Raw genomic sequence first — 15,863 nt, 5'->3', positions numbered from 1 at the left:
ATGGATTACATTTGACAATAGACATTTGACTATACATGAACATTTCTACCGTTGTTAAACATTTCATCTTGATGGTTTGGTTTGAGTAAGTGATTTAAGTAACGAGGCATGTGTAATATGATACAAGCATGGTGGATACGCCGCTGGTACTTCCTATATATAAGTGTTTGTATGGTATTACATATCGTAGCGTTATTTGAATCATTTCAATTTGAAACATAGAACATTTTATACAAATAACACACTTTTCACAAGACATTGATTTACAAACAACAAATCTTATACAAACTCTTTTTTTTACATGGTTATCAGTTAACCATGCATTGTTCTCTTATTTATACATACCATTTGATCTTACCGTTTTCAAATGATTTACAAGGCAAAACAAAATACGAGGTTCATGACTAAACATTTTCTCAAACTCAAGTCATGAATTCCGTTTTCACAAAACCAATGTATCTCACAGGCATTTTTATGCTGACGTACCTATTTTCACATGTGTTTTCAGGAGATGATGCATAGGACTTATCAAGACATACTTAGGCGGACCTGTGCCTTAGTGACTTAAAACGAGACAAGAACTAGTTAATTTATGTTATGTACTATTTGGTTCTTGTTTGAACAATGTAAACTTTCATGTTTGATCAATAAAACGAAACTTCAATTGCCATGAATTTGAAACAATTGATTCTGTTACAACATTCCCCGACGTTTCCGCCACGTTCTGTATGTTCTACGTGGTCGGGGTGTGACACGGTGTGAGGTTTCCCACCTAATAGCGCTATCAACTAATTACCCCCATTGCCCTCCAGGCAATAACCAAAACCGATTAAGTTGTTTACCCAAAGTTTCCCTTCCAAATGTTTACCAGTTGTCCCAAACCACCGGGACGCATGCTTGAGAAAATGCAATGAACTCACCTGGGATTGCTCGGCAGGTTATACCAAAGTTACTTGAATTAAGAATGATCAAACACGTCCTAACAGGGTTACCATACAAGTCAGGTTTGGTTCAAGTAATGTACGTATGTATTAGATAAGTTAACACGTTAGGAACACGTATGGATCGTGGCAACACTTATTGCACGCTAACAGTCAACAGTGTAGTATAATCATACATTTGTGCGATTGAACGACTAACCCCAAAGGTACCCGGCCCAAATAATATATGTGATCCGATAGCATAAGCGGCCCGTATAAATTTATTTAACACATAAGTGACTTGTGCGGCCCGGATCAAGTTGTGCGATCCGTCCGAGTTGTGCGATATGAGCTAGCCCAGCCCAATAACTAACATACGGCCCAAAGTGAAATAACATATAACAATCTTGACTGAGTTGGGTTGTGCGATCAGATATGGGCTTGTGCGGCCCAGTCACAACAAACAACAACTATTCAGCCCGTCCATGTATCTTGTGCGACCCACTTTGGGCTTGAAGGCCCAATCGTTAACGCATGTGCGATCCAGCAAGCCTTGTGCGACTGGGTGTGTCTTGTATGGCTGACCAGCCTTGTGCGAAGGAGGTCTTATGCGACTAGAGGCCTTGTGCGACCAGGAGCCTTGTACGAGTGGGCTCCCTTGTGTGACCGCTAGTCTTGTGCGATTGGCTCTTTGTGCGATTAGTTCAATCATTCCCATAATCAAGCAAAATCGGTTGCAACAATCACTAACAGTTTCCGTATTTTCATATCAATCAATTAACACAATATCCAAACATATGATTAATCTAATATCGATCAAACAGGCCATTACATCAAGAATTCGTATGAACCCTAGTTCGATTCAATCATGAACAAAATTCAAAACATTTAAACATGTAAATCCTAGATCCGTGTTCTTGATCCCTATCATCGCACATGTGAACAATATCCAAATAACATCACACAACAGCCGATTTGTCATGCATCCTATCTAAATCATCAACACATTCAGTTTACAATCAACCTTAGCAAAAATCCCAACAACATATTACGAGCCATCCGATTAACCATGCACACAAAACATTATGATTTATCATATAATCATGTATAATCAAGACATCATCTATCAAAGCAATTAACAGTACAACACTAACCGTGATATTCGAATGGGTTGAATGAACCGATGTGCAAAGCTTCGAGTGGGGAGGGGCTGCCGTCGGGTTCCGAGCAAAACGAGAGAGAGAGAGGAAGTCTAGGGTTTTTGTAAACTTGTGTGTGTTTTGTGTTGTGTAAAAGTGTGAGATGATAATCATCTCTCAAGTGTATACGAGTAAAGGGGATGGGCCGACCCAAACATGGGCTGCCTTTAAGTCCGGTTACAAGCTTTACGGCCCAAAGGGCTTGTGTGATTCGTGGTTGTTGTGCGGTCGAGTGGGTGTGTGGGTTGTTGTGCGATCGGATCATGTATTCATATAACATATCATTTACACATTCACTAACACATATCACATAATCATAACACATAACACATTCAACATAACAATTAATAATTATAATAAATCACATAAGCATGTATCGTTACACAAAATAGGTTCGAATTGCGTGTTGTCACAGTATCCCCAACTAAAAAGAAATTTCGTCCCGAAATTTGGTATGCACTCACTAACGTAAGCTATATTGTTCACTAGTTTTCCTGGGGTGTCACATCATCCCCCACTTGAATGGGAATTTCGTCCCGAAATTCACTAGTTGCATCAACATTAAGTTTGCTAGGTTCTGCCTGATCTGTGGGGAACAAATGTGGATACTTAAGTTTCATCTGGTCCTCGCGTTCCCACGTGAACTCTGGACCCCGTCTTGAGTTCCAACGAACTCTCACAATCGGTATGCGGCTGTGCTTACGAACTTTAACTTCCCGATCCATAATTTCAATTGGTTCTTCGACAAACTGCAATTTGTCATCTATCTTCAGCTCTTGAAATGGTACTACTAGTGTTTCATCAACCAAACACTTCTTTAGCTGTGATACGTGAAATACATCATGGACATTACCCAACTCAGCAGGTAATTCCAACCTGTAGGCCACTTTTCCAATTCGTTCTAGAATTTTGAACGGTCCCACATAACGAGGGTTTAGTTTGCCGCGTTTCCCAAAACGCACCACACCCTTCCAGGGTGAAACCTTTAACATAACGCGGTCATTAACTTCAAATTCTAGCGGTTTACTACGCTTGTCAGCGTAGCTTTTCTGACGGTCGCGAGCTGCGGCCATACGGTTTCGGATCTGCACAATGCTTTCTGATGCCTCGAGAACAAACTCAGGTCCTGTGATCTGGCTATCACCCACCTCATGCCAGCAGAGAGGTGAACGACATTTCCGTCCGTACAGTGCTTCGAACGGAGCTGCCTTAATGCTTGTATGATAACTGTTGTTGTAGGAGAATTCTATCAATGGTAGGTGCTTCTCCCATCCTTTTCCAAAGTCGAGTACGCATGCCCGAAGCATATCTTCGAGTGTTTGGATGGTGCGCTCGCTCTGACCATCCATCTGCGGGTGATAAGCGGTACTCATGTCGAGTTGGGAACCGAACGATTTATGCATTGACTGCCATAACTCGGAAGTGAAACGCGGATCTCGGTCTGAAATGATAGAAGTTGGCACCCCATGCCTAGAACCACCTCCTTAAGATACACTGCTGCCAGCTGAGAAAATTTGTCTGTTTCCTTGATTGCTAGGAAGTGTGCTGATTTCGTGAGGCGATCAACAATCACCCAAATAGTGTCATTCCCAGCCTGAGTTCTTGGTAGTCCTGTCACGAAATCCATAGCGATCTGTTCCCACTTACATGTGGGTATCTCTGGTTGCTGCAGTAGACCCGAGGGCTTTTGATGTTCTGCTTTGACTTTAGCACAAGTCAAACATTTGCTGACGTAGGTTGCTATATGAGCCTTCATGCTGGGCCACCAGTAGGTAGTTTTCAAGTCGTGGTACATCTTATCTGATCCAGGATGTACAGAGTAACGTGATTTATGTGCCTCTTCCATTACAAGTTCTCGTAAGTTGCCAAAGAATGGGACCCAAATGCGTCCAGATACGTAGTAAGCACCGTCTCCATTTCGTTCTAGTCGTTGCCTCGAGCCACGTAAAGCTTCAGCTCGAACGTTCTCCGGTTTCAACGCTTCTACCTGAGCGTCTCGTATCTGGGAAGGAAGGTTGGACTGGATCGTGAGTTGCAATGCTCGTACATGCCTAGGTGCATTATCCTTTCTGCTGAGGGTGTCAGCTACAACGTTTGCCTTGCCCGGATGATACTTGATGGCACATTCATAATCGTTCAATAATTCCACCCAGCGTCGTTGTCGCATATTCAACTCTTTCTGGTCGAAGATGTACTGGAGACTCCTATGGTCGGTGTAGATGGTGCATTTGGTACCGTACAGATAGTGCCTCCAAATCTTCAACGCAAATACCACCGCTCCTAACTCCAAGTCGTGTGTCGTGTAGTTCTTCTCGTGCACCTTCAGTTGACGAGAAGCATAAGCTATCACCTTCTCGCGTTGCATCAACACGCAACCGAGACCCTGAATTGACGCGTCACAATATACCACAAAATCTTCGGTGCCCTCTGGTAAAGACAAGATCGGTGCACTGCAAAGTTTCTGCTTCAGAACTTGGAAGGCCTCTTCCTGCTTCGTTCCCCAAGAGTACGTTGTGTTCTTCTGTGTCAGCGAGGTGAGAGGTTGCGCGATTTTCGAGAAATCTTTAATGAACCTTCGATAATACCCTGCGAGACCAAGAAATTGTCGCACCTCAGACGGAGTCTTTGGTGCCGCCCAATTCTTAACTGCATCCACCTTCGCAGGATCCACATGTATCCCTTTCTCGTTAACAACGTGCCCAAGGAAGTGCACTTCTCGAATCCAAAAGTCGCACTTAGAAAATTTCGCATACAACTGTTCCCTTCTCAAAAGTTCCAAGATGAGACGTAGGTGATGCTCGTGATCTTCCTTGTTCTTGGAATAAACCAATATGTCGTCAATAAACACTATAACAAATTCGTCGAGATATGGCTTGCATACGCGGTTCATGAGATCCATGAAAACCGCTGGTGCATTGGTTAATCCAAACGGCATGACCAAAAACTCATAGTGTCCGTAGCGTGTTCGAAAAGCCGTCTTGGGAACATCCTCTTCCCTAACCCTTACCTGGTGATACCCCGATCTTAAGTCAATCTTGGAATAGAAGCTTGACCCTTGCAGCTGGTCAAACAAGTCGTCGATGCGTGGTAAGGGATAGCGGTTCTTAATGGTCACCTTGTTGAGTTCTCGATAGTCGATACACATACGGAATGACCCGTCTTTCTTCTTTACGAACAGAACTGGGGCTCCCCAAGGCGAAGAACTGGGTCGAATGAAACCCCTATCCAACAATTCCTGTAGTTGATTGGACAACTCCTGTAACTCTCCAGGTGCTAACCGGTAAGGAGCTCGAGCAATTGGAGCCGCTCCCGGTGCAAGATCAATCTGAAATTCTACTTGACGATGAGGAGGTAACCCTGGTAGCTCCTCTGGGAATACATCAGCGAATTCTCGCACCACTGGTAAATCCTCAATCTTACTCTCTTCAGACTGAGCGTTGGTAACTAACGCTAACAGTGCAGGATACCCCTTTTGTAGATACTGCTGTGCGCGCATGGTCGTGATAATCCCAACCATCGTCCCACTACGATGCCCTTGAACTAACAGTGACTCTCCATCAGGGAGAGGAATACGCACAACTTTCTCCTTACACAAAATTTCTGCTTGGTGCTTAGACAACCAATCCATCCCTACTACTATGTCAAAACTACCGAGTGTGACGGGAAGGAGGTCAATATCAAACACCTGACCCACGAGATCTAGTTTGCATCCAAAAAGGACATTCGAGGCTTCTATCGTTTTACCATCTGCTAGTTCTACTACTTGTTTAACTTCTAAAGGTGTTGGGGTTATCCCTAATCGTTGACTAAACTCTAGGGACACATAACTCCAATCGGCACCCGAATCAAATAATACAGAAGCAATACGATTGTTAACAGGAAACGTACCAGTTACAACGTTGCCGTCATTCCTGGCGTCCCCTGCTCCAAGCTGGAACACTCTACCGCGAGCACCATTCCCCCCGTTATTGCCGTTGTTGTTGTTGTTGTCGTTGTTCCCAGCATTGTTATTATTCGGGCGGTTGTTATCGTTGCCGTTCTGGTTTAACTGAGGGCAATCCCGCTTAAAGTGGCCCTCGTCGCCACACTGATAGCACCCCTTCCTGAAACCTTGGTTCTGCTGGGGTGGTTGCCCCTGTTGTCTCTGGTTTTGCTGGTTCTGTTGCTGCTGGTGTTTGGGTTGTGAGGTCCTACAATCCCTGGCCTCATGGCCTGGCTTACCACACTTGTTACACGTCCGACCACACGGCCCCCAATGATGATAGCCACACCTGTTACACCGTGGCTTTCTCCCTGCATACGAACCCTGGCTGTGGCCACTTCCCTGGCCTTGATTGACAGAAGACGACTGGCTGATGTTGCGGTTGCTGTTGTCTGGCCTTTTCTGAGTCTGGCCAGCACTGGATGCTTTGTCATAATCACTCCACTTCCGCTTGTTATCATTAGCGGACGCAGTGGCAGTGGGTGTAGCAGCAGTAGTGGCCGAAATACGCGGGGGTAACGAATTGCTTTCTACCTCTTGGTCCACAATCTTATGAGTCAGACGAACGATCTGTGTCAAATCATTGAGATGGGCTGCAGTGACCAAGCTCTTCACACGCGGAGGCAACCCTTTGATGAATAACTCAATCCTCCGAGACATAGGCCGGGACAAGTTCGGGCACATGTCGGCTAGTTCATACGATCGCTTCACATACGCTTTGACTTCAGATCCAACCATCTTCAAGTCGTAGTATTCGTTTTCCAACTTCTGGACTTCATCCCGAGGACAGTACTCCTCCCTGATCAGTTCTTTAAAGTCTTCCCAGGTTGTGGCATTCGCTGCCTCGATGCCCAACAACTGTACCTGGGCGTTCCACCACGTTAGGGCACCATCCGCCAAGGTACCCGCAGCATATTTCACCCTGTCCCCAGCGGGACAGTTACAGATAGCAAACACCGACTCTGCTTTCTCGAACCATCTCAGAAGTCCCACAGCCCCTTCAGTCCCGGTGAAGGTCTGTGGCTTACAGTCCATAAACATTTTGAACGTACACGCAGGCTGATTAGGTTGAGGTTGCGCTTGCTGACCTAAAGGACGGAAGGAAACACATTATAGGAATGAAAAGACGTGTACGTGGTATAAGAGTAAAGAGTACTTGGTACATTCCGTACCAGCTTGATAGGCTGCTAAAGCCTCAGCCACGTGGGTATTGATTAGGTCAGTCAACTCAGCCTGAGTCATGGTGATGTTGCCACGTCCGTGTCCTCGTCCACTCATGTTTCTATAGTTGGGAATAAACCGATTTAGAAATCGAAACGAGATAGGAGTCAAGTATCATACTGATGTTCACGTACTACTAAGTTCACACATAGTAAGGCAGAACCCTTCTCACGCTCGATAAGCCTCACTGGGACTTGCATGAACTCCGCGTTATTATTAAGTGTGCACCCATAATAATAAGACAATTTGCATGCTTATCTCAGTGCCTCTTAGCTTGCGCTCGAAGTTTCCCCCGTTCAAACAACACAACAGATGGTATCACAGGTCTATGGTTCACATGAGTCGAAGAGTAGTGTCACACTATCAAGTTACTATGGTGTTAAATGTTTCAGTTCATATACGCTGTGAGTGTGTGACTGCTAAGCAAGTAATGTATAAAGTGAGAGAGAGACGAACCTTGCAATCTGGAGCTGAGTGTCATGATCGATTTTCGAGGTTGTTCGGTTATAGTCTGGTTTTACAAAACGTTTTAAAACCTAGTTCACTATAACCAGTGGCTCTGATACCAAACTGTAACACCCCCAAAATACCACCTGCGGAAACCCCGCGAGGCGTGTTACACATCAGAGTCTGAGCCACCAATCACGTTGAACCAATTGTAAATACTTAAATAAAACATGTCATTAATGGCCAAGATTAATTGTCAAACACAATATTAATTCACAAAGAGTTATGTAGCGGAAGCATATGATAAGTCGTTTATCAATTGTTTCAAAATAAACTCAAAACCAATGTATCAATTATAAGTAATCCAATAGCTTCGATCCATGACCACTCCAGCACTCCCAGATAGCAAGTCCATGTTCCAAGGTTAACGACCTACAAGCATGCAAACAAGTGTGTCAGACTACGCTGGTGAGTTCAAGGTTTCGTTAACGTGTTGCGTTACCAGATATATGTTAGTGCGATTCAATGTTGTGTTACGATGTTGCTCATGTTAGTTACCCTAGGGACTACGCCCTTACGTAACCGAGGAGTGTGCCTCTTAGCAACCCACTATGTTGTTCACGCTAGTTACCCTAGGGAAAACGCCCTTACGTAACCGAGGAGTGTGCCTCTTAACAACCATAGTGAAACCCAGATAATTAGTTCACCCCGTCCCTACGGCCCGGTGTGAGGTTTCCCACCTAATAGCGCTATCAACTAATTACCCCCATTGCCCTCCAGGCAATAACCAAAACCGATTAAGTTGTTTACCCAAAGTTTCCCTTCCAAATGTTTACCAGTTGTCCCAAACCACCGGGACGCATGCTTGAGAAAATGCAATGAACTCACCTGGGATTGCTCGGCAGGTTATACCAAAGTTACTTGAATTAAGAATGATCAAACACGTCCTAACAGGGTTACCATACAAATCAGGTTTGGTTCAAGTAATGCACGTATGTATTAGATAAGTTAACACGTTAGGAACACGTATGGATCATGGCAACACTTATTGCACGCTAACAGTCAACAGTGTAGTATAATCATACATTTGTGCGATTGAACGACTAACCCCAAAGGTACCCGGCCCAAATAATATATGTGATCCGATAGCATAAGCGGCCCGTATAAATTTATTTAACACATAAGTGACTTGTGCGGCCCGGATCAAGTTGTGCGATCCGGCCGAGTTGTGCGATATGAGCTAGCCCAGCCCAATAACTAACATACGGCCCAAAGTGAAATAACATATAACAATCTTGACTGAGTTGGGTTGTGCGATCAGATATGGGCTTGTGCGGCCCAGTCACAACAAACAACAACTATTCAGCCCGTCCATGTATCTTGTGCGACCCACTTTGGGTTTGAAGGCCCAATCGTTAATGCATGTGCGATCCAGCAAGCCTTGTGCGACTGGGTGTGTCTTGTACGGCTGACCAGCCTTGTGCGAAGGAGGTCTTATGCGACTAGAGGCCTTGTGCGACCAGGTGCCTTGTACGAGTGGGCTCCCTTGTGTGACCGGCTAGTCTTGTGCGATTGGCTCTTTGTGCGATTAGTTCAATCATTCCCATAATCAAGCAAAATCGGTTACAACAATCACTAACAGTTTCCTTATTTTCATATCAATCAATTAACACAATATCCAAACATATGATTAATCTAATATCGATCAAACAGGCCATTACATCAAGAATTCGTATGAACCCTAGTTCGATTCAATCATGAACAAAATTCAAAACATTTAAACATGTAAATCCTAGATCCGTGTTCTTGATCCCTATCATCGCACATGTGAACAATATCCAAATAACATCACACAACAGCCGATTTGTCATGCATCCTATCTAAATCATCAACACATTCAGTTTACAATCAACCTTAGCAAAAATCCAAACAACATATTACGAGCCATCCGATTAACCATGCACACAAAACATTATGATTTATCATATAATCATGTATAATCAAGACATCATCTATCAAAGCAATTAACAGTACAACACTAACCGTGATATTCGAATGGGTTGAATGAACCGATGTGCAAAGCTTCGAGTGGGGAGGGGCTGCCGTCGGGTTCCGAGCAAAACGAGAGAGAGAGAGAGGAAGTCTAGGGTTTTTGTAAACTTGTGTGTGTTTTGTGTTGTGTAAAAGTGTGAGATGATAATCATCTCTCAAGTGTATACGAGTAAAGGGGATGGGCCGACCCAAACATGGGCTGCCTTTAAGTCCGGTTACAAGCTTTACGGCCCAAAGGGCTTGTGTGATTCGTGGTTGTTGTGCGGTCGAGTGGGTGTGTGGGTTGTTGTGCGATCGGATCATGTATTCATATAACATATCATTTACACATTCACTAACACATATCACATAATCATAACACATAACACATACAACATAACAATTAATAATTATAATAAATCACATAAGCATGTATCGTTACACAAAATAGGTTCGAATTGCGTGTTGTCACAGGCTCCCCCTTTCGTCAAGCTTCCGTGCTTTGGGATCGACACCTTGCTTTCCGTATACAAGCTCCTTTAGAATAGTTACATGGCTTCTTGAATCCATGCTTCCTTTTGCGTTGAGCTCGTCTTCAGACTCCCCCTTAGACTCGGCTTTCGGGATCGTAGTCTGGTATAACATCTGCAATTCTCAAACATTTATAAGTAACAACATTTTGAACAATCAATTTTCCAAGAATCGTAATCTGGCACTATTCAACTCTCTAAATCACTCCCCCTATCAACAATCTTCACAGATTTGGCAGTGTTAAAGAATCCAACTCCCTCACAGTTAATCGTCCAAGTCCAAACTAATGACCTTGGAGATATCACAAACTGTTTTTGAAATTTTTGATTTTAATTCAAGTATCAAATTAATGAACTTGTTTTATTTTCAGAAACACAATCAGCTTACTTAGATTTTGAAACTCAGCAACTCAGACATCGGTCTATCAAAAATAAAGTAGAAATCAAAATCTTTTTGTATTTTCTGAAAATATAAAGCAGTAAAGAAATATATACAAACATATTTACAGACAATATTTTTGTTTGAGTATGCGTCAGAGGATCATATCAGTTTTTGACAAGTCACAAGTACCGTTGAGCTTAATTACACATTAAGAATTAAACAATTCACTTAGATTGTCGATATACTGATCCACTTAAATTTTCATACAAATTTCAACTGATTCAGGATACGAATTAGATGTTTTAAGAACTTGAACTCATTCATGTGTCTCACCTCTTGAATATACTCCCGTATCAAGATCCCAATATTCAGTCTTACAGGTGAGTATACCACAAATGATATCTGTAAGGGGTTAGATGCGAGGGTCGTGAGAGCTCAGGTCGATACTTCCATATACGCAGAGAGATGACGGCTTCAACTTTCCGGTGTGTCCCCTTTAGAGGATCTTTTAGTTACAACAGCAGCGACTATCAATTTTATTGTTTCATCAGCTTGCTGAGGGCAATGCTATATTTCAAGCATTTGCAGAAAGTATTATTCGGGGACTAGGTCAGTACTTCCATACAGCAGAAGTCCCGGAATAATACCCCAGATATCACTGAGTATAAAGACCTAGTATCTCAGAAAGAGGGATCTTTCAAACGAGATTTCAGGGGTTACCTATATATCCAAGTAGTGTTCCCCACGAAATAAGCAAGTGTTTGAATTTAGGTTTATATCCCGAAAAAATTTACTAAATGTATAAATACCTATCGACATATCATCAGTGAGACTGTTTAACGCTATTTAATCATTACATTTCTTTAGCATACTGTAACTGTCTACTGATGTACTATCATTTCCTCTTTTTACGCTGTTTTCTAAATTTTACCATGTTTTTGGCTTTTTCAAATTTTCTAATGTTTTTGTATTTTCTGACAATTTTTCTCCCCCTAAAATGCAAAACCATTAAAGGAAATTTGACAACACGATGCTGATAGCTTTGTCTCGCCATCCATGTTCTGCTTCTCATGTACCAAATTACACTAAAATCAGTAATTACCCCCATGATTTACAACACATTGATTTTTACAGTTTGAAAACTGTTCTTCAATCTGATGAATGTAATCATGTTTGTTCAGCCGTGAGGGTTTCGGCGTATTCAATCAACACATATTTTTGAAATTTTCTATTTTTGACAAAAATTAAAAAAACAAACATATTTTTAATTTTTAATTTTTCAAATTTTTAGGGTTTTAAAAATATTGTTTATTTATGTACAGAAAAACATATAAACTCCCTGTTTCAACCAACACAGGGTCCAGCAGCCTCTGCTTCCTCTTCATGTGCCAGGCTGCTCCAACTTTCAATTTCACAATCTTCAGTATTCTTGAGCACCTGCACATTCAACTAATTGAATTACTTGAACAATTTAGCCCAGGTCTGTTGGACCTTAGGCATTTCAACACAATAATTTTCATTCAATGCTGGAAATTCATTGTCATTTTTCACAAAAAACTTTCTCAATTTTAACTTCAGCTTTCTCATCTTTTACCGAATCAACATGTTTCTTAACACTCCATGTTTGACCTTTCGGTGTACCACGTTTGTAAAAATGTGAATCTTTTTGAATACTTTGGTTTTGAACAACATTTTTTGGTTTCCAAAACTCTTGGGGTTTTGTCATATCAACTGATGTTTTCCAACTTTGTGTTGTTCTGAATCTGGGTGTGTGAGAATTCCAGGTCTGTCTTGAATCAAACTTGTTCGGGTTTGATTTCCAATTTTGATTCGAAGCAAACTTGTTTGTGTTGTACTTCCAAGTTTGTTTTGAATCAAATCTGGTTGACCTTTGTCTCACATTCTCAGATTTTTGTTTCTCAAAATCAATCTTCATATTGTCAACATCCACAGGTTTTAGATTTGGACACTTTCGTGCAAGATGTCCTTTTTGATCACATTTGAAACATGTTCTCATGGACACATCTTTGACCTGTGGTTGTTGCTTTCTCTTTTGTGCCTCAAACTCAGCATTAGACTGTCGTCCAATTTTAAGTTCTTTCTCTTTAGCTAAACTGTTTCCTTGAACAAAACTCATTTTTGCCTGATAATTTGGCGTCTCATTTTTGTTCTGATGTTGTTTCTTCTTATAACCCAACCCAGCCTTCATGTTTTTCTTCTTGAAACCAGGTTTGTTATATGAACCTTTACGACTCTTACCGACAAACTTTGAAATCTCAGATTTCTCGATCTCAACCATTTTGAAAACTTTATCAACCTTTTCTGAAATCACATTCTGAATCGGGAAGACAACATCTAAGAATAATTTGTCTGGTCCAATCATGGTATAAACCAATCCCTTTGAATCATCATTCAAATTTTTCTCGGATTTTGTGTTTTTCAGATATCCATCATGAAGATTTCCTTCATCTTCATCCTGTGATTCAGATTTACCTGTAACAATCGACTCTTCTTTCAACACACTTTCAACGACTTTACCTACCACCTCTGAATCATGAGAATCATCAGATTTGGAATAGGTTATGTCAATGTTTTCTGGCAATTGGTCTACCATGTTGAAAGCTTTTTCGACCTTTTCCTCATCATAAAATGCAATTTTTTCCGGTGGTGGAACTTGATGAAACTCTGAGCCAATGCCTTTCTTGATTTGCTCAGACTCACCAGCTCCCGGTTTTATATTGAAAATTCGTTCAAGCATATATGACGACACGTGGTAACTTTTTAACTTGTTGTTATCCTGTTCTAAATCAGCAATCTGTCGCTTTAACTTAGCAACATCCTCAATATAGGAATTAACAACATCTTGTTTTATAGCATACATTCGTTTAAGCTCTTTAGTTGTTTCAGAAAGATAATTCATTCTTGATTGAGCATATTTCATTTCATCTTTCACTTTTTCATATGACTCTTTCATAATATGATATGCTAATTTCATTTAGTCATATTCCTTTTTCATTTCTTAACAAGCAATTTCTTTTTGAGAACACTCTTCTGTCATTTTAGAAACATTTTCTTTCAAAACCTCATTTTCTTTTTCTATCTTTTTACATTTTTCAGAAAGTTTTTCATCATTTTCTTTAAAAACTTTTTATTTTTCTAACATTTCTTTGCATTTTTCTTTGAAAATGTTTTCGATTTTTGTGAATTCAAGATCTCTTGTTTTGAATTGCTCATCTTTTTCAGTACAAGCTCTGCACGGTTCCATGCATTTCTTGCACTATTCAATTGGTTTTAAGACTTCAAAATCATAATGTACCTCAGTGATTGGCACTTCGGTGTTTGTTGCAGTTGTCTCAGTTTGCTTTTGATCAGCATCATTCAGCTTTTCTTCAACCCTGACTTCATCACCAACATCACCAGCTTCCAAATCTTCATTCTTTACTTCTTCTTTTTCTTTCCTCACCTCTTCTTCAATCTGCTATTCTTCGGTAACAGCTTTTTCCACAACTTCAACTTTAACAGCTTCTATTTCAACCTCTTCAGCAACCTTCTTCAGATTGTTCACCATCTCTTCAACACTCTTCTTCATTCTCTCTTTATCCCTTTTTCTTAGACACGATAACATGGCATATCTGATTTCTTTTTCAAGTCTCTTAGCATATGTTTCACATTTCATCACATTTCTATAGTATTCGGCTCTCAACGGGACAACGAGAAGAACATCATCAAAGATTATGTCTTTCTTTGGAACAACCGGTTCACCTTCTCTGTTGTAGTAACACTCTCTCTTCTTATCCCATCTTCTGTTGCTGACAGCACTTTCAAACTCTTCCTGCATGTCATCCAATCTATTGTAGACCACGTTTCTTTCTCTGTAAGTCTTCTCACTCAAGATCTCTTCTCGAGTTCTCTCTTTGATCTCAACTTTTTCTTCACGGATTTCAGCAGTGTCTTTGTCTTTGTTTTCATCTTGAATTTTAGCAACAAAAACATAATGCGGAGCCTTTGATGCTTTTCTGCCATGAGCTGTTACAGGAGGATCGTTAGGACGATCTTCATCTGGAAGAACTGTGCTCCAGTCAAAACCTTCATCCTCGTAAATTACAGCACAAGCTCTTGATTTTTCTTTCGGTTTATCTTCAATCAACTTTGGCTCTTATCTGCTTCGATGGTAGATCGCCTTTCGATAATAATCATCGTTGAAAGGACGCTCATTTCCTTCAGTAACTTCAGAGTTTTTCAATTCTCTTTTGAAATGACCTTTTTGCTTGCATCTAAAGCAAGTCACCTTGGATTTATCGAATCCAAGCTTTCTCGAAGCACCTCCAAGCGATTGTTTCCCGGTAATCTCCATATACCTCTGAGCTCTTCGAATACAACTAGCTAAACACCAACGGATGTCAATGAGCTCCATCTCTTCCGGATCAATCTGGTCGTAGTCTTCTTTGGTCAATTCAGAGTTTCCAATTTTTCCAGCTACTAGACCTTCATAAGACTCCAGAACAGATGCAAGAAAACTCATTTGCTGCTTCACTGCATTGATGCTCATTGCAGGAGAATTCTTCAGTTTAAGAGCAATGTTGCACAGAATCTCTTCAATTTCATCAGAACTTGACTTTGAAGATGAATGATATCCAGAATGATGACTTGTTGACGTTGTTTGTGGTTCTATCATCTTCTCACCACTAAATGATGTTTTTGGTGAACCAACGCCTTTATCAAAAGGTACACTGCCTTTGTAATACAAGCCCACATTCTGTTGATGTGAAGAACCAGTCATCTTGCTTTGCTTTTGTAACTCCAGATCATGACTTTCAATCTTTTCAAACAAAGAATCAAGAGAAATTTCATCATATGAAGCATCATTTTTTAAGATAAAAACAAACGTTTGCCACTGATCTGCTCGTGGTAACGCTTCAATGACTTTATCAATAAGTTCCTCTCTTGTTTTGTCAATTTTAAAACGTTCAAGTTCGATTTTGAGGTGACAGAATCTCTCTATCATTTGTCTCACTGTCTCTCCTTTTATATTGTCAAACAGATCAAATTCTTTTTTAAGTAACGCAATTTTATTTTTTCTAATCTGTTTTCCCCCCTCAGCTTTAACTCGTAAAGCTTCCCAAACTGATTTTGATGACCCATCATGAGTAA

This window comes from Helianthus annuus, chromosome 11 (genome assembly GCF_002127325.2).
Source record: "Helianthus annuus cultivar XRQ/B chromosome 11, HanXRQr2.0-SUNRISE, whole genome shotgun sequence".
Lineage (NCBI taxonomy): Eukaryota > Viridiplantae > Streptophyta > Magnoliopsida > Asterales > Asteraceae > Helianthus > Helianthus annuus.
The sequence above is the reverse complement of the archived record's forward strand: the minus strand, read 5'-3'. Positions refer to the sequence as shown.